Source organism: Macaca thibetana, chromosome 7 (genome assembly GCF_024542745.1).
Source record: "Macaca thibetana thibetana isolate TM-01 chromosome 7, ASM2454274v1, whole genome shotgun sequence".
Classification (NCBI taxonomy): Eukaryota; Metazoa; Chordata; class Mammalia; order Primates; family Cercopithecidae; genus Macaca; species Macaca thibetana.
Genome location: NC_065584.1, coordinates 5,026,593 through 5,043,971, shown reverse-complemented (window position 1 = coordinate 5,043,971; position 17,379 = coordinate 5,026,593). Strand labels below are relative to the sequence as shown.

The 17,379-nt window shown below is 51.4% G+C and overlaps 2 protein-coding genes across 3 annotated transcripts in view; one reads left to right on the top strand and one right to left on the bottom strand.

Annotated features, from left to right (window-relative positions):
• Positions 1-15,324, bottom strand: part of CINP (cyclin dependent kinase 2 interacting protein) — a 148,257-nt gene extending 132,933 nt beyond the window's left edge. The window contains exon 1 of the mRNA XM_050796768.1: positions 15,315-15,324. The gene's annotated coding sequence lies outside the window, so the exon portion shown is untranslated. The remainder of the gene's footprint in view (positions 1-15,314) is intronic.
• The window catches only part of TECPR2 (tectonin beta-propeller repeat containing 2), a 138,663-nt gene that overhangs the window by 118,053 nt on the left and 3,231 nt on the right, over positions 1-17,379 (top strand). The gene's annotated exons all lie outside the window — the stretch shown is intronic.

The following is a 17,379-nucleotide window of genomic DNA, read 5'->3' as shown; positions in this document are numbered from 1 at the left end:
GTACAAAAAATACAAAAATTAGCTGAGTGTGGTGGTGCACACCTGTAGTCCTGGCTACTTGGGAGGCTAAGGTGGGAGGATCCCTTGAGCCCAGGAGGCAGAGACTGCAGTGAGCCATGATGACTGCCAGCTCACTCCAGCCTGGGCGACAGAGCGTCACCCTGTCTCAAAAACAAACTTATTTATATAAAATATTAGAAAATGCTAACACAGGCCGGGTGCTGTGGCTCATGCCTATAATCCCAGCACTTTGGGAGGCTAAGGCAGGTGGATCACCTGAGGTCAGGAGTTCAAGACCAGCCTGGCCAACATGGTGAAACCCCATCTCTACTAAAACTACAAAAGTCACCTAGGTGTGGTGGTGCACACCTGTAATCCCAGCTACTTGGGAGGCTGAGGCAGGAGAATTGCTTGAACGCCAGCGTGGGCAACAGAGTGAGACTCTGTCTCAAAAAAATAAAAAATAAAATTAAAATTAAAAAAAAGAAAATGCTAGCACAGATCAGTCAGATCAGTACTTACTCAAGGCCTGGCAGAAATTTCAAAGGGGAGATGTGGCAGTGGCTTCATGAGTATATGCATATGTCAAAGCTTACCCAATTATGTACTTTAAATGTGTGCATTTCATTGTATGTCAACATACCTCTGTAGAGCTGGGGGTTTTTTTGTTTTTTGGGGGTTTTTTTTAATACGGAGTCTCTCTCTGTCACCCAGGCTGGAATGCAGTGGCATGATCTCAGCTCACTGCAAGTTCCACCTCCCAGGTTCAGACCATTCTCCTGCCTCATCCTCTGGAGTAGCTGGGACTACAGGCGCCCACCACCACGCTCAGCTAATTTTTGTGTGTATATTTTTAGTAGAGATAGGGTTTCACCATGTTAGCCAGGACAGTCTCAATCTCCTGGTCTCGTGATCCACCCGCCTCCCCAAGTGCTGGGATTACAGGCATGAGCCACCGCGCCCGGCCTGTTTTTGTTTTTTAGAGACACAGTCTCACTCCTTGCCCAGGCTGGAGCACAGTGGAGTGGTCATGGCTCACTGGAACCTCAAACTCCTGGGTCAAGCCATCCTCCCACCTCAGCCTCCCAACTAACTAGGACACTACAGGCATGCACCACCGCACCTAGCTAATTTAAAAAAAAAAAAAAAATTGTAGAGACATAGTCTTGCTATATTGCGCAGGCTGGTCTTGGACTCCTGGCCTCAAGCAAGCCTCCCACCTTAGCCTCCCAAAGTACTGGGATTACAGATGTGAGCCACCATGCCTGGCCTCTGTACAGTTGTTTTAAATATTAAAGTGTAAAAAAAAATTTAAATGGGCTGGGTGTGGTGGCTCATGCCTGTGGTGGCCAGCACTTTGGGAGGTCAAGGCGGGTAGATTGCTTGAGCTCAGGAGTTCAAGACCAGCCTGGGATTATTATGAAATCCTATCTCTATGAAAAACACAAAAAATTAGCCAGGTATGGTGGTATGTGCCTGTAGTTCCAGCTACTAGGGAGGTTGAGGCTGCAGTGAGCCGTGATCATGCCAGCACACTCCAGCCGGGGTGACAGAATGAGGCCCTGTCTCAAAAAAAAAAAAAAAATTTTTAAATGAACGTTATAGGATACCCTACACTGTGTTGGATTTGCAGAGGGAACAGAAATGAGTGAAGCTGGCTGAGCATGGTGGCTCACACCTGTAATCCCAGTACTTTGGGAGGCCGAGACAGGTGAATCACCTGAGCTCAGGAGTTCGAGACCAGCCTGAGAGACATGGTAAAACCCCATTTCTACCAAAAATACAAAACATTAGCTGGGCCTGGTGTCACATGCCTGTAATTTCAGCTACTCGGGAGGCTGAGACAGGAGGATTGCTTGAGCCTGGGAGGTGGAGGTTGCAGTGAGCTGAGATCGTTCTACTATACTCCAGCCTGGGCGACAGACTAAGATTCTGTCTCAAAAAAAAAAAAAAGAGGAAATGAGTGAAGCTGTTTTTGGAGTTAAGTGACCAAAAGTTAAATGACTAAAAGAAGAGCAGAGCAGGAGGTTATAGAAGCAATCATGAAAAAAAATACAGATCCCCAGGGTCCCAAACCTGGTTTCCGAGGATGGGTAGTGTTTGAACTGGGACTTCAGACTCGGTGGGCATTTTCAGTGACCAGCAGGTAAAGAGGTTTGGCCCAGTGTTTCTGAGTAGGGAAGAGTGCTCCTCCCTGCTGCTTTGGGAGGACTGTCTGTTGCTGGACCACCCTGAGGACTGTGAGACATTAGCTCCGTGGGCTTCTAGGCTCCTGGCAGTGAACCTCTGGGAGGGAAGGATGCAGAAAGGATGTTGTGGGAAAGAGAAGACCTGAGATGTCCTTTGGGTCATCTTTGGAGGATCTTGACTCTCAGGCTGGAGAGTTTGTGGCTAATTCCATGGGCAGTGGGACCTATGGAAGGCTCTTGAGCAGGGCCGGACAGGACCCAAATGGGAAAGTCTGCAGTGAGCTGTGGAAATTCTCTGGCCTGATTCGCTGGATTCATGGTGCACATCTGTGAGATGTGAGGTTGGGATTGAGTGGACATGGGGACTCTGATGTGGATTGCTTTGGGGCAGAGGAAGCCAATCCATGCTGGCGTCCCAGCTGGGGTCTGTAATCTCATTAATCCCCTTTTGGTGACTGGACCAGTTGTCTGTACAAGTGCCTCTTGGTCACCTTGATCCAACCTCACTGTGCCAGCACTGCTTGTATCCACAATGCTGCAGAAGCCTTCCTTCCCAGCTGGCCTGCATGCAGGTGCCTTGCAGAGCGTTGGGAAGGTGGCATGCGGCCGTTTCCAGCAGTGGGGTGCGTGCTCAGGGAGACTGCAGCATCCCGGAACCCTGCCAGCCAGGAAGGACTGTTCCCATCGTGGGCGGAATCCATTACTTGCAATCAGAAGAACTTCAACTAATACTTGCTTTTTGCCTGTGGATTCAAGTGACCTTGGGAATGTTGCTTAAACTCACTGGTCTTTCACTTTCATTTTCCCATCAGTAAAGTGAAGGGTCAGATCCACATTAGAGCCATCAGAGGAGCTTATTAAAAATATCCAGGCCTCGGCCGGGCATGGTGGCTCACGCCTGTAATCCCAGCACTTTGGGAGGCCGAGGTGGGCGGATCACAAGGTCTCTACTGAAAATACAAAAAATTAGCTGGGCGTGGTGACAGGTGCCTGTAGTCCCAGCTACTTGGGAGGCTGAGGCAGGAGAGTAGCATGAACCCAGGAGGCGGAGCTTGCAGTGAGCGGAGAACCCCAGCCTGGGTGACAAAGCCAGATTTCATTTAAAAAAAAAAAAAAATGTCCAGGCCTCGGCCCCTCCCTGGAGATATGAATTCAGCAGGTCTGGGGTGAGGCCCAGGCATCCTGGTTGATTTTGATTTTTATTTTTATTTTTTGAGACAGAGTCTCACTCTGTCGTTCAAGCTGAAGTACAGTGGTGTGATCATAGCTCACTAGAACCACAAACCCCTAGGCTCAAACAGTTCTCCTGCCTCTGCCTCCAGAATGGCTAGGGGGATGCACATCACACCTGGCTCATTTTTTAAATTTTTATTTTGTAGAGATGAGGTCTTGCTGTGTTGTCCAGGCTGGTCTCAAACTACTGGCCTCAAGTGATCCTCCCAGCCCTCAGCCTCCCAAAGTGCTGGGATTGCAGGCATGTGCCACTGTGCCCTGCCAGTTTTGCTTTTCGGTTTTTGGTTAGTTTTTTTTTTTTTTTGAGACGGAGTCTTGGTCTGTCGCCCACTAGAGTTCAGTGGGGATGATATTGGCTCACTGCAACCTCCGCCTCCTGGGTTCAAGCAGTTCTCCTGCCTCAGCCTCCCTAGTAGCTGGGAATACAGGTACCTGCTACCACGCCCAGCTAATTTTTTTTTTTTTTTTTTTTTTTTTTTGAGACAGGGTCTCACTCTGTCACTCAGGCTGTAGTGCAGTGGCACGATCTCGGCTCACTACAAACCTCCATCTCCTGGGTTCAAGCAATCATCCCACTTCAGCGTCTTGAGTAGCTGGGGCTACAGGTGAGTGCCACTACGCCCGGCTAATATTTGTATTTTTAGTAGAGACTGGGTTTCTCCATGTTGGCCAGGCTGGTCTTGAACTCCTGACCTCAGATGATCTGCCCGCCTCGGCCTCCCAGAGTGCTGGGATTACTTGCGTGAGCCACCGTGCCTGGCCACACCCAGCTAATTTTTGTATTTTTAGTAGAGATGGAGTTGCACTGTGTTGACCAGGCTGGTCTGGAACTCCTGACCTCAAGTTATCCACCTGTCTTGGCCTTCCAAAGTGTTGGGATTACAGATAGGAGCCACCACACCCAGCCTGGTTTTTATTTTTAATGACATGAAATGCCAAGTGTGGTGGTATGTGCCTCTAGTCCCACCTACTCAGGAGGCTAGGTGGGAGGATCACTGGAGACCAGGATCATCCACCGCACTCCAGCCTGGGCAACAGAGTGAGACTCCATGTGTAAAAGAAAGAAAACAAAGTCACATGTGAAAATCGGCAGGTTGACATTTCAGTGGGTTGTATAAGATGTGCTACAAGAAACAAGTCTCTTCTGCCAAATTTGCCCTCTCTGGAGAGCTCCTTTCAATTCTTTTCGCTGCCTGTCTCCGAATGCTGCTTCTGGAGCCGTGTTTGGTCCCCTGACTTCAGGTGTTTCTGATTGACTCTCCAGGGAAACAGAAGCATGCAGAGCTCTTGCTCCCCCTTCCCCCGTCCCCCAGCCACCCACCTCCCTTCCTGCTTCCACCCCCCCAGAGCTGCAACACTTCCCAGGCATGGACCTTGCTGTGAGGAAGGAGGAGCGCTTCACAGTGGAGGCAGGGGATGAATCACACCTGCAATTCCTTGTCTGTGTGACTCTGTTTTCCCTGGACTTGATAATCATCTTGTTTGCTCATCTAGTTTTTTTTCTTTTTCTTTTCTTTTTTTTTTTTTTTTTTTTTTTGAGACAGAGTCTCGCTCTGTTGCCCAGGCTGGCGTGCAATGGTTTGATCAGTCTCTGCTCACTGCAACCTCCACCTCCTGGGTCCGAGTGATTCTTCTGCCTCAGCCTCCCGAGTAGCTGGGATTAACAGGCATGTGCCACCACACCCAGCTAATTTTTTGTATTTTTAATAGAGATGGAGTTTCGCCATATTGGCCAGGCTGGTCTTGAACTCCTGACCTCAGGTGATCTACCTGCCTCGGCCTCCGCGCCCAGCCTGCTTATCTAGTTTTCTAAGTGCAGTTTCACACATTCAATCCCAAACTCTCTGCCAGTTGTCTCACACATTTGGACACATTAGGAATGTGTCTTGTCTGTTTCTTCCCCCTGCAGAGATCTCTCCTGCACTGTCTTGGCCAGCTCCAGTCTGGCCTGGTTCCTCTTTCTACCCAGGACCCAGCTGTTGTCCTGGTGTCATCTTTGAGCTCCCCTCATGTTAGAGCCCCTTTCTCCCGGATCCTGGGTCTTCCTCTCTCTGTGTCTGTGTTTGTTTGGGTGGAGTTTATCCTCCAGTCGGTTCCCAAGGAAGGGTTCATGGTCGGTGACTTTTTTTATTTTATTTTATTTTTTTTTGAGACGGAGTCTCACGCTGTCGCCCAGGCTGGAGTGCAGTGGCGCGATCACGGCTCACTGCAAGCTCCGCCTCCCGGGTTCACGCCATTCTCCTGCCTCAGCCTCCCGAGTAGCTGGGACTACAGGCGCCCGCCACCTCGCCCGGCTAGTTTTTTTGTATTTTTTAGTAGAGACGGGGTTTCACCGTGTTAGCCAGGATGGTCTTGATCTCCTGACCTCGTGATCCGCCCGTCTCGGCCTCCCAAAGTGCTGGGATTACAGGCTTGAGCCACCGCGCCCGGCCCATGGTCGGTGACTTTTTAGAGATATTGCATGTCTGAAAAGTCTTTCATCTGTGTTCACCCTTGACCTTGCTGGGTATAGCAGTCTAGGTTGGAAACCATTTTCCTTTAGGATTTTGAGGGTCTTCCTCCATTGTCTCTCAGCTTCCAGGATTGCTGTTGAGAAGCCAGAGGCCGTTCTAACACCTGATCCTTGATACTTGACCTGTTTTTCTCTCTGAAGGTTTGTAAGGTCTCTTTGTTCCTAGTGTTGTAAGAACAGATACACAGTGATACGCCTCGGCGAGGGCTGTGTTAATCCGTGCAGCCAGGCGCTTGCAGCCTGTGTGCCAGTGGGTGTCTGGGTCCTCTGCTGGGGTCCTCTTCTGCCCCTGTCTCTCCTGTTTTCCTTTTTTTGTTGTTGTGTTTTTGTGTTTTGTTGTTGTTGTGGGGTTTTTTGTTGTTGTGGGGTGTTCGTTTGTTTTTTGGAGACAGGGTCTCTCACTGTCACCCAGGCTGGAGTGCAATGGCACAATCACAGCTCATTGTAGCTTTAAACTTCTGGGCTCAAGCAGTCCTCCCACCTCAGCCTCCCAAGTAGCTGGGACCACAGGCATGTGCACCATGTTCAGCTAATTTTTTTTTTTTTTTTTTTTTTGTAGAGATGGAGTCTCACTGTATTGCCCAGGCTGCTTTTGAACTCCTGGGCTCCAGCAATCCTCCCACCTCAGCCTCCCAAAGTGCTGGATTCCAGGCATGAGCCACTGCGCCCCTCCTGTTTCCTGTTTTCTGTTTGCTCTGGCTGGAGGCTTCCTTTTTTTTTTTTTTTTTTTGAGTAGGTGTTTTCACCTTTGTTGCCCAGGCTAGAGTGCAGTGGTGCAATCTGGGCTCACAAGAGCCTCTGCCCCCTGGGTTCAAGCAATTCTCCTGCCTCAGCCTCCCAAGTAGCTGGGATTACAGGCATCTGCCACCACGCCCAGCTAATTTTGTATTTTTAGTAGAAATGGGGTTTCACCATGTTGGTCAGGCTGCTCTCGAACTCCTGACCTCAGGTGATCCACCTGCCTTGGCCTCCCAAAGTGCTGGGATTACAGGCATTAGCTGCCACGCCCAGCCTGGAGGTTTCCTTTTGTATTGTGGACTTTCTAAGCTGGCCTCCACTTTTCTTTTCTGTCCTGTTTCTATCTTTTTATGCTTTTATCCTACTTTCTAGAAGACGTTCTCAACCTTATTTCTCCAACCCTCTGTCAGATTATTTCCATGATCACATGTTTAATTTCTTTTTTTTTTTTTTTTTTTTTTTTTTTGAGACTGAGTCTGGCTCTGTCGCCCAGGCTGGAGTGCAGTGGCCGAATCTCAGCTCACTGCAAGCTCCGCCTCCCGGGTTCACGCCATTTTCCTGCCTCAGCCTCCCGAGTAGCTGGGACCACAGGCGCCTGCCACTTCGCCCGGCTAGTTTTTTGTATTTTTTAGTAGAGACGGGGTTTCACCGTGTTAGCCAGGATGGTCTCGATCTCCTGACCTTGTGATCCGCCCGTCTCGGCCTCCCAAAGTGCTGGGATTACAGGCTTGAGCCACCGCGCCCAGCCCACATGTTTAATTTCTGAAAGTTCCTATTGTTTGACGGCTGTAGAGTCCTCTCTCATCTTCCTAAGGATGTTTTGGAAGTTTCTTCTCCCTGCCTGGTGTTTGTGTGTCCCAAGTTGTGTGTTTTCTGTCTAGTTCGCCTTTTCCATGGCAGAGGCTTTCTTCAGATGTTGGCAGTCCCCTGGTTGGAAGAGTGAGGCCCAGCAAGGCTGACTGGAAGCCCTGAGCACACACATGGAGCCTGTGGGCCACGCGGGTCTCTGACGGCGATCTGGCTGGGCTGCTGGGCGGGGAGTCGTTGCTTTTAGCCTTCCAGGGCCCGCTGAGTCCTTGCCATGCATCCCCCACTTTCCAGCTTCCAAAATTGTACGGCTGCTTCCTCCCCTCATTCTCCCTGTCCTTTGGAGATTTGAACATTTTTTCTTTGCAATGGAGTCTCACTCTGTCACCCAGGCTGGGTGCAGTGGCCCGATCTCAGCTCACTGCAGCCTCCGCCTCCTGAGTTCAAGCAATTCTCTGCCTCAGGCTCCCGAGTAGCTGGGATTGCAGGTCCACACCACCATGCCCAGCTAATTTTTGTATCTTTGGTAGAGACAGGGTTTCACCATGTTGGTCAGGCTGGTCTCAAACTCCTGACCTCAGGTGATCGTCTGCCTTGGCCTCCCAAAGTGCTGGGATTACAGGCGCGAGCCACTGCGCCCGCCCCATTTTTCTTTCTTTAACCCGTTCCCTCTCATGGTAGTGGTGCTTGAGAAGGGAGTGAAAGGGTGAATGTGTGCTCATTGTTATCACTGTCCGGAAGCTTCTGGCTTCTTTGGAGCCCTGCAGGTGACTCTTGCACATACCCAGCACTGAGCACCATGGTGCAGCTCATCCCCTTCACCTCCACAGTTCTGGTATCATCAGTCTCCAGAGTATAGCTGCTCTTTTCCTCTAACCCTCCGAACATCTTTGAGTGGTATTTGGGTGCTGGTGGGGCTGCCTGTTACACCATAAGTTGTTCCGTCAACACACCTGCGCTGCCTGCAGATGAAGTTATGAGACTTCCCCAACTGCCGTCTAATGGTGTGGGACAGAACCAGCTCCCTTTGAGGGAAACTAAATTGTTTTTTGCCACTTCCTTTAATTTTTTCCATGTTGCTTTTTTTCCTATACCTCCATTTAAACATCTATTGTTTTTGAACTCTCTTCTTCAAAACTTGTTTCTAGGAGCTAGTACCCCTCTTCACTATACTGAATTCTAAGTATTTTCTCTCATTGGAAGGCCGTGATACCTAGAAGTAGACCACAGGCTTCTAACGGGGTGCCGTGGGGCTGCTGTAATCCCAGCGTTTTGGGAGGCCTAGGCAGGAGGATCACTTAAGCCCAGGAGTTTTTTGTTTTTTTGTTTTTTTGTTTTTTTTTGAGACAGAGTCTCGCTCTGTCGCCCAGGCTGGAGTGCAGTGGCCGGATCTCAGCTCACTGCAAGCTCCGCCTCCCGGGTTTACGCCATTCTCCTGCCTCAGCCTCCCGAGTAGCTGGGACTACAGGCGCCCGCCACCTTGCCCGGCTAGTTTTTTGTATTTTTTTTTTTTTTAGTAGAAATGGGGTTTCACCGTGTTAGCCAGGATGGTCTCGATCTCCTGACCTTGTGATCTGCCTGTCTTGGCCTCCCAAAGTGCTGGGATTACAGGCGTGAGCCGCCACGCCTGGCCAAGCCCAGGAGTTTGAGACCAGGGCAACATAGTAAGACCCTGTCTCTACAAAAAAAAAAAAAAAAAAAAAAAAAATTAGCCAGGTGTGGTAGCATGCACCTATAGTCCCAGCTATTCAGGAAGCTAGGGTGGGAGGATCGCTTGAGCCCAAGAGGTCGAGGCTGTGGTGACCTGTGATCGCACCGCTGCACTCTACCTTGGGCAGCACAGCAAGACCCTGTCCCAGAAACAAAAAGCAAGCCTTCTTGCAGGAGCTGGATTTTGAACTTAAAAACAAACAAGCACATACGTTTGCCTGCCGTGCACACACACACTTCCTCCCTCCCTTCCTGTCTCCCCTCTCAGCTTACCAAACTTTGTGTATTTTTTTTTTTTTAGCATTTCCAAAGTATTTTAACTCTCAGATTTCTTATTTATTCCATCTTACAAGTTCTATCCTTCATTTCTTTTTCTTTTTCTTTTTTTTTTTTTCTGGAGACAGAGTCTCACTCTGTCACCCAGACTGGAGTGCAGTGGCGCGATCTCTGCTCACTGCAACCTCCGCCTCCCGAGTTCAAGCAATTCTTCTGCCTCAGCCTCTGGAGTAGCTGGGACTAAAGGCGTGTGCCACCATGCCTGGCTAATTTTTGTATTTTTTTAGTAGAGATGGGGTTTCACCATATTGGCCAGGCTGGTCTTGAACTTCTGACCTCGAGATCTGCTGGCCTTTGGCCTCCCAAAGTGCTGGGATTACTGGCATGAGCCACCACGCCCAGCCTCTTTTGCATTTTTATGAAGTTTTGAATATGAATAAGCCAAAATTTTAGACCACCTACTACTTTTTTTTTGTTTTTTTAGTAGAGATTAGTTCTCGAGCTCCTGGGCCCAGGCAGTTCTCCTGCCTCAGCCTCCCATAGTGCTGGGATTACAGGTGTAAGCCGCTGTGCCCAGCCTTTTTTTTTTTTTTATTGAATTTTTTTGTTTTGTTTTTTTGAGACAGAGTTTCGCTCTATAGCCCAGGCTGGAGTGCAATGGTGCAGTCTCAGCTCACCACAACCTCTGCCTCCCGGGTTCAAGTGATTCTTCTGCCTCCGCCTCCTGAGTAGCCGGGATTACCGGCATGAGCCTCCACGCCCGGCTAATTTTGTATTTTTTTTAGTAGAGACGGGGTTTCTCCATATTGGTCAGGCTGGTCTTGAACTCCTGACCTCAAGTGATACGCCTGACTCAGCCTCCCAGAGTGCTGGGATTACAGGCGTGAGCCACCACGCCCAGCCTCTTTTGCATTTTTATGAAGTTTTTAATATGAATAAGCCAAAATTTTAGACCACCTACTACTTTCTTTTGTTTTTTTAGTAGAGATTAGTTCTCGAGCTCCTGGGCTCAGGCAGTTCTTCTGCCTCAGCCTCCCATAGAGCTGGGATTACAGGTGTAAGCCACTGTGCCCAGACTACTTTTTTTTTTTAAAGAATTTTTTCTTGTTTTTTTTGAAACAGAGTTTCACTCTTGTTGCCTAGGCTGGAGTGCAATGGTGTGATCTCGGCTCACTGCAACCTCTGCCTCCTGGGTCCAAGCGATTCTTCTGCTTCTGAGTAGCTGGGATTACAGGCACCTGCCACCACACCCAGCTAAATTTGTACATTTTTTAGTAGAGACGGGGTTTCTCCATATTGGTCAGGCTGGTCTCGAACTCCCGACCTCAGGTGATCTGCCTGCCTCAGCCTCCCGAAGTGCTGGGATTACAGGCGTGAGCCACTGCGCCCGGCCTAATTGAAATTTTTATTGAATAATGGTCACTGCACTTGTATTTATAAGAAATCCTGAGTACCCTTTACCCAGTTCACCACAATGGTAACTGCAATACTATAGTACACTGTCACAAGCAAGGCTCGTCTACTTTTTCTTTTTTCCTAAATTGTGATAAAATACACATGAGGTTTACTGTTAGTGACCGTACATTTGCAATGTTGTGCAACCATTGTCACTATGCAGTTTCCAGAACATTCTTTTTTTTTTTCTTCTTTTTTGAGATGGAGTTTTGCTGTTGTTGCCCAGGCTGGAGTACAGTGGCACAATCTGGGCTCACTGCAACCTCTGCTTCCCAGGTTCAAGTGATTCTCCTGCCTCAGCCTCCCGAGACACTAGGACTACAGGCACGCGCCACCACACCTGGCTAATTTTGTATTTTTAGTAGAGATGGAGTTTCACCATGTTGGCTGAGGCTGGTCTCAAACTCCTAACCTCAAGTGATCTGCCTGCCTCGGCCTCCCAAAGTGCTGGGATTACAGGCATGAGCCACCTCGCCCAGCCTAGTTGCAAAACATTCTTATCCCTCCAGAAAGCCCCTACCAACACGAAGCCACTCCCCATTCCTCCTCCCTCCTCCTCTCTCCCAGCCTCTGGCAGCTGCTCACCTGATTTTTACCTGGGATTTTCCTCTTCTGGATGTTTCATAGAAATGGAATCCTGGCTGGGCGCGGTGGTTCACACCTGTAATCCCAGTACTTTGGGAGACCGAGGCGAGTGGATCACAAGGTCAGGAGTTCAAGACCAGCCTGGCCAAGATGGTGAAACTCTGTCTCTACTAAAAATACAAAAATTAGCCAGGCATGGTGGCAGGCGCCTGTAATCCCAGCTACTCGGGAGGCTGAGGCAGGAGAACCACTTGAACCTGACAGGCGGAGGTTGCAGTGAGCTGAGATCGCACTGTTGAACTCCAGCCTGGGCAACAAGAGCGAAACTCTGTGTCAAAAAAAAAAAAAAAAAAAGGAATCCTACATACAGTGTGTGGCCCCAAGTGATGCGTGCTGTCTCTGACAGCCCCTGAGTGTGTCTGGGTTTTGTCTGTTTAAATGAGGGTTTATTCGGCCCCAGACTTCTGGTACAAACCAGAGGACAGCGAGCCACTATTGCACGCAGCACAGCTAACAAACCAGCAGTGCCAGGCTCAGCCGGGAGTTCTTTTGCCTCCAAAGAAAGGCTCAATAAGAATCCACACTAACTTGTGTGGAGGCACTTACATCAGTGCTTTCTGAAAAAAATAAGCAAAAACAAGAAAATCCAGGTGAGAGTTACAAAAAAAAAAAAAAAAAAAAAAACATACAGTGAGTTTATAAAATAAATACAGCAAAGGTGTGTTGAGGCCACCAGTGAATCAGGTCACTGTGATGAAAGCCGCGCAGGAGGGCTGTGTGTTAACCCGACGCGGCGCCGCGCTTGCTTACTGTGAGCAAACAGTGGAATTCCCCGCTCCCGAGATCCTGTGCTGCTTCCCGCTCCACCACTCTGAGACCGGGATCCTGTGCTGCTTCCCGCTCCACCACTCTGAGACCGGGATCCTGTGCTGCTTCCCGCTCCACCACTCTGAGACCGGGATCCTGTGCTGCTTCCCGCTCCACCACTCTGAGACCGGAAGAGACCGGTTTTCTCCAGAGGAAGATGATAAAGTCATTTGCTTTGAGGTCCAGTGATTGTCACTGTTTCTGACCTAATAGAAAATCATCCTTCACTGATGCCCAGCCCTGCTGGTCTTGAAGCCCCTCGCAGGCACCATGTCATAACACCCAGGGTGTGCCCAGAGCCCCATCAGGCAGGGCTAGGACCAGGCGTCTCCATTACCAACCCAGAGAGCAGTCAGCAAAGCAACCCCGAGTTTGCCAACTTTTCAAGCATTTGTTTTTTGCCTATTGAAACCTCGGTGTATCTTAGCAGACACACATTCCTGAGTCACCCGCCATCTGTGGCTTGGGATCATGATTGCCGTGACCACCCGGGGTGCTGAGCGCCGCCCCGGCCTGGGGTCTGCTCTGAAAAGGTCCAGACTCAAGCAGAGCAGCCCACCCCAGGGTCACATTGCCAGTCCATCAGCAGGCACCATGGGCTCCACCTCCAAAGCCTGTTCTATCGGCCTCTTAGGGCCTGCCTGTACCACCGCCTCCTGGCTTATTTGCACCAGCATCCGGAACAGGGTTCTTGTCTACCTGCCCTTCCCTGCAGCTTGTCCTCACTGCAGCCAGAGGGGTCCTCTGACGACATGCGCTAGTTCACATCTCTCCTCTGTTTTTGTTGTTGTTGAGATAGTTTCACTCTTATTGCCCAGGCTGGAGTGCAATGGCCTGATCTCGGCTTTCTGCAACCTCTGCCTCCCGGGTTCAAGCAATTCTCCTGTCTCAGCCTCCTGAGTTGCTGGAATTAACAGGCGCCTGCCACCACGCCCGACTAATTTTGTGTTTTTAGTAGAGATGGGGTTTCATCATATTGATCAGGCTGGTCTCGAACTCCTGACCTCAGGTGATTGGCCCGCCTGGGCCTCCCAAAGTGCTGGGATTACAGGCCTGAGCCACCGCGCTCGGCCCACATCTCTCCTCTTTTTTTACTTTTATTTTATTTATTATTACAGAGGGTCTTGCTCTGTTGCCTAAGCTAGAGTGCAATGGTGCGAATATGGCTTACTGCAGCCTCAAAATCCTGGGCTCAAGTAATCCTGCCTCAGACGCCTAAGTAGCTGGGACTACAGGCACATGCCACCATACCCAGATAATTTTTTAAATTTTGGTAGAGACAAGGTCTTGCTGTTGCCCAGGCTGATCTCAAACTCCTTGGCTCAAGCAATCCTCCCTCCTTGGTCTTCCAAAGTGCTGGGATTACAGGTGTAAGACACCGTGCCCAGCCCTTTCCTCTTTTCACAACCTTCTGGCAGCTTCCCACGTCACTCAGAATGAAATCACACTTTTCCCTCAGCCTGAAGCCTGTCATCAGCCCCAGTGGCCACTCTGGCCTCACCACTGGGCTGCGGCCTCACCACTGGGCTGCAGCCTCCCAGCCTCCTTGTTGCAACCCTGAGCACTTGCCAGGGCTGCCAGGGCCCTTCCCTGGGTGTCAGCAGGACCACTGCCCCTCCACTCCGGGTCAGAGTCAGGGTGTCCCTCTGGCCCTTCTCTCTGTTACGCAGCGTGGCATTGGTTTGTCCGGGTTGTGGCCCACCGTCCCAGTAGGATGGCAGCTCTGGGAGGCAGAAACAAGTGTTTTGTCTGCAGTTGAGTTTCCCCCAAAACCCAGCATGTGTGGGTACTCATTCGTCGAACAGATGATCACATGCCTCCAGTGAGAGGGGTCCAGGAGACAGCTGGTGCGAGAGCTTGGGCCACATGAGCCGTGCCAGTGGTAGGGGTGGTGTGGCGTACCATGGAAGCCCTTCTAGGAAATAATGGGTAAAGGCATGAGGCAAGATGATATACCCAGTAAGATGTGTCCAGAATGACTTGCTCTTCCTCTTTTAAAGAGCATTTACTGGTGTCCCATGTGCTTTTCATCAGACTGTTTCTGCTCTACTGCCCTGAGACCTGGCCTCCATCCCTACCCCTTCCTGAAGCCTTCCTGGGCTGTCTGCAGGCCGGCCTCCCCCCTAGAATGAGGGCCCTGCGAGGGAGTGCCAGTCCTCCTTTCCGAGAGAAGCCACCATGCCACGAGCTTCTGTCATGTAAAGTCAGACCCGCACAGTGCAGGTCCTGGTGTCAGGAGTGTGGCAGAGCCAGGGCCAGGGCTCACCTTCTGCTTCTTGGGACGGCCACTGGTCACACAGGTGCACTCAAATCGGGAAGCTCCATCATGCTGTACACTTAGGATTTGTATAGTTTTCAAATGTATATTGTCCTCCAGTAATACAAATTAGAGTTTTTCTTTTTATTGGATAAGAGCAGGTGAGGGGCTGGGGACACAGGATGTTTTCGAGGGAAGCAAGTGGCCAGGGTCCATCCTCCGCACACCTTCTCAGCATTGGGCTGGGCGGGAGCTGGGCAGACGTGGCCTCCTGCAGGGAGCTCACAGTCAGCACAGGGCCCCTCCCAGAGGCCTGGCAGGCAGTGTGAGTGGGGTTGTGAAGGGTGGGCAGCAGCCTGCCAGGTGAGCAAGGTGTGAGGGGGCATGTGTGCCAGGAAGGGACGACTGGCAAGGCCAGGGTGAGGCTGGGCCCTGCCTGCACTTCCCACCGTATTCTGTTCTAGAGGCTTCTAGTAAAGGCTGTTAATGGGCGGAGGCTCACGTCAGGGGGCAGAGCCGGGAGGTGAGAGAGCCAAGGGAGACTGGAAGTTTTACATTCCAGAGACGTTGCAAGGTGATGGAAAGAAGAGGAAAGGGATGTGGGGTAGCCGTCCTCTGCCTGCTCACGAGCACTCCGCTTGCCACCATGCTGCTTCCAGCGCCCATCTTTCTCTATCTGGAGACCCCCCGGAGACTCCACTTTGATCCTCGCTGTTCTTGCCCTTCCCCTGAAGTACAGTCGTCTCCTCCTTTCTCCGTCATTCCCATTGTCCCTGACTTACTATTCAGAAGCTAGTGGCTTCAAACGACAGCGCGTCTTAGCGTCTTAGGGTAGGACTGCGGGCAGCGTGTGGTGGGGACCCGGCTCTGCTCTACCACGTCAGGGCTCTGGCCAGTGGGCTGAGTGGCGAGGCCCGGGCTGCTTTTCTGTCTCCTCCACCCAGCCTCCTGAGTGGGGAGGGCTGGAGCCTGGCGGGAGCCTCTCCTCCACACGGCCTGGTGGCCTCAGCCTAGGCCTCAGCAGGCAGGCTTCTTCCCCAGCTGCCCGGCCTCCCCACCCAGCCCTGCTTTGCAGAGTGATCACAGGCCTCTCCCCTCCCTTCCCTGGAGCCCCTGCATCCCCCTGGAATGGGGGCTTAGCCTAGAGCAGCGCTTCCCCAAATCTGCGCCTCTGAACCCCAGGTCCATGGAACGGAAATGGGTGTGATATATAGAAAGGGAGTTCCGGCCGGGCGCGGTGGCTCAAGCCTGTAATCCCAGCACTTTGGGAGGCCGAGACGGGCGGATCACGAGGTCAGGAGATCGAGACCATCCTGGGTAACACAGTGAAACCCCGTCTCTACTAAAAATACAAAAACTTAGCCGGGCGAGGTGGCAGGCGCCTGTAGTCTCAGCTACTCGGGAGGCTGAGGCAGGAGAATGGCGGGAACCCGGGAGGAGGAGCTTGCAGTGAGCTGAGATCCGGCCACTGCACTCCAGCCTGGGTGACAGAGCGAGACTCCGCCTCAAAAAAAAAAAAAAAAAAAAAAAAAAAAAAAAAAAAGAAAGGGAGTTCCATAGCCCAACAAGTTAAGCTAAGCTCAGAGGGAAGGCAGTGAATATAAATCTCAAACATCTGATCCCAGCACAGCCAGCAGTGGGGACCTGTCTGAGTGCTCTCCAGGTGTTCCCTGGGGACTCGGCCCTGGCACCCCTGCCCTCCTGGACCGCATCCCACTGCATCCCCGCTGGCCGCCCCGCCCCAGCCTCCCTGCTGTCCAGGTGGAGTGGGCAGGGGCTGCGGTGACCCTGTGGCACAGGCACGGCTCCCTCGGATCCCTCGGATCTCACCGGCGTATCTGGAGTTCTGCGTGGAAAGTGGCTCAGGCTTCCGGTGCCACTCTGCTTTAAGCTGGCGACCGCTGTCCAGGGTGGTGCCCAGCATTCTGGCCTCTGCCGTCCAACCCTTCCCTCTCTCTGCTCAGTGGCCCTGTGTCCTCCGGGCATCAACCCTAATGCCACCTCCTCGCCTGACCACCCACTGCCAGTTGCTCATTTTATTTTCTGGTGGTGCCTCCAATATCTGAACCTAGCCTGGTGTTTACGTCCAACTGCCTGCTCTGGTGCTACCTGAGAGCCCCGTCCAGCCCACTCACAACGGCTTCCAAAGCCTGCGCCTATAATTTGGGCAAATGTGTAGAGTGAGCAACCAAAGGGCTGAGGGAGCAGCGAAGGGAGCCCCTCACTAGGACTCTGTTCTCTCTGTGTCTCTTAAAATAGCTCACTCGCGGCCGGGCGCAGTGGCTCACACCTGTAATCCCAGCACCTTGGAAGGCCGAGGTGGGTGGATCACTTGAGGTCAGGAGTTCTAGATCAGCCTGGCCAACATGGCAAAACCCTGTCTCTACTAAAAACTACAAAAATTAGCCGGGCGTGGAGGTGGGCACCCGTAATCCCAGCTACTTGGGAGGCTGAGACAGGAGAATCCCTTGAAACCGGGAGGCGGAGGTTGCAGTGAGCCAAGATCATGCCACTGCACTCCAGACAGAGTGAGACTCAAAAAAAAACTAGCTCACTCGCCCCACTGGCAGGCTGAGACCTGCAGTCACTCCAGCTGCACCCTGAGTGAGCTCACACAAGAGAGAACTTTCTGGCCAGGCACGGTGGCTCACGCCTGTAATCTCAGCACTTTGGGAGGCCAAGGCGAATGGCTTACTTGAACCCAGGAGTTCAAGACCAGCCTGGGCAACATGGTGAAACCCGGTGTCTAC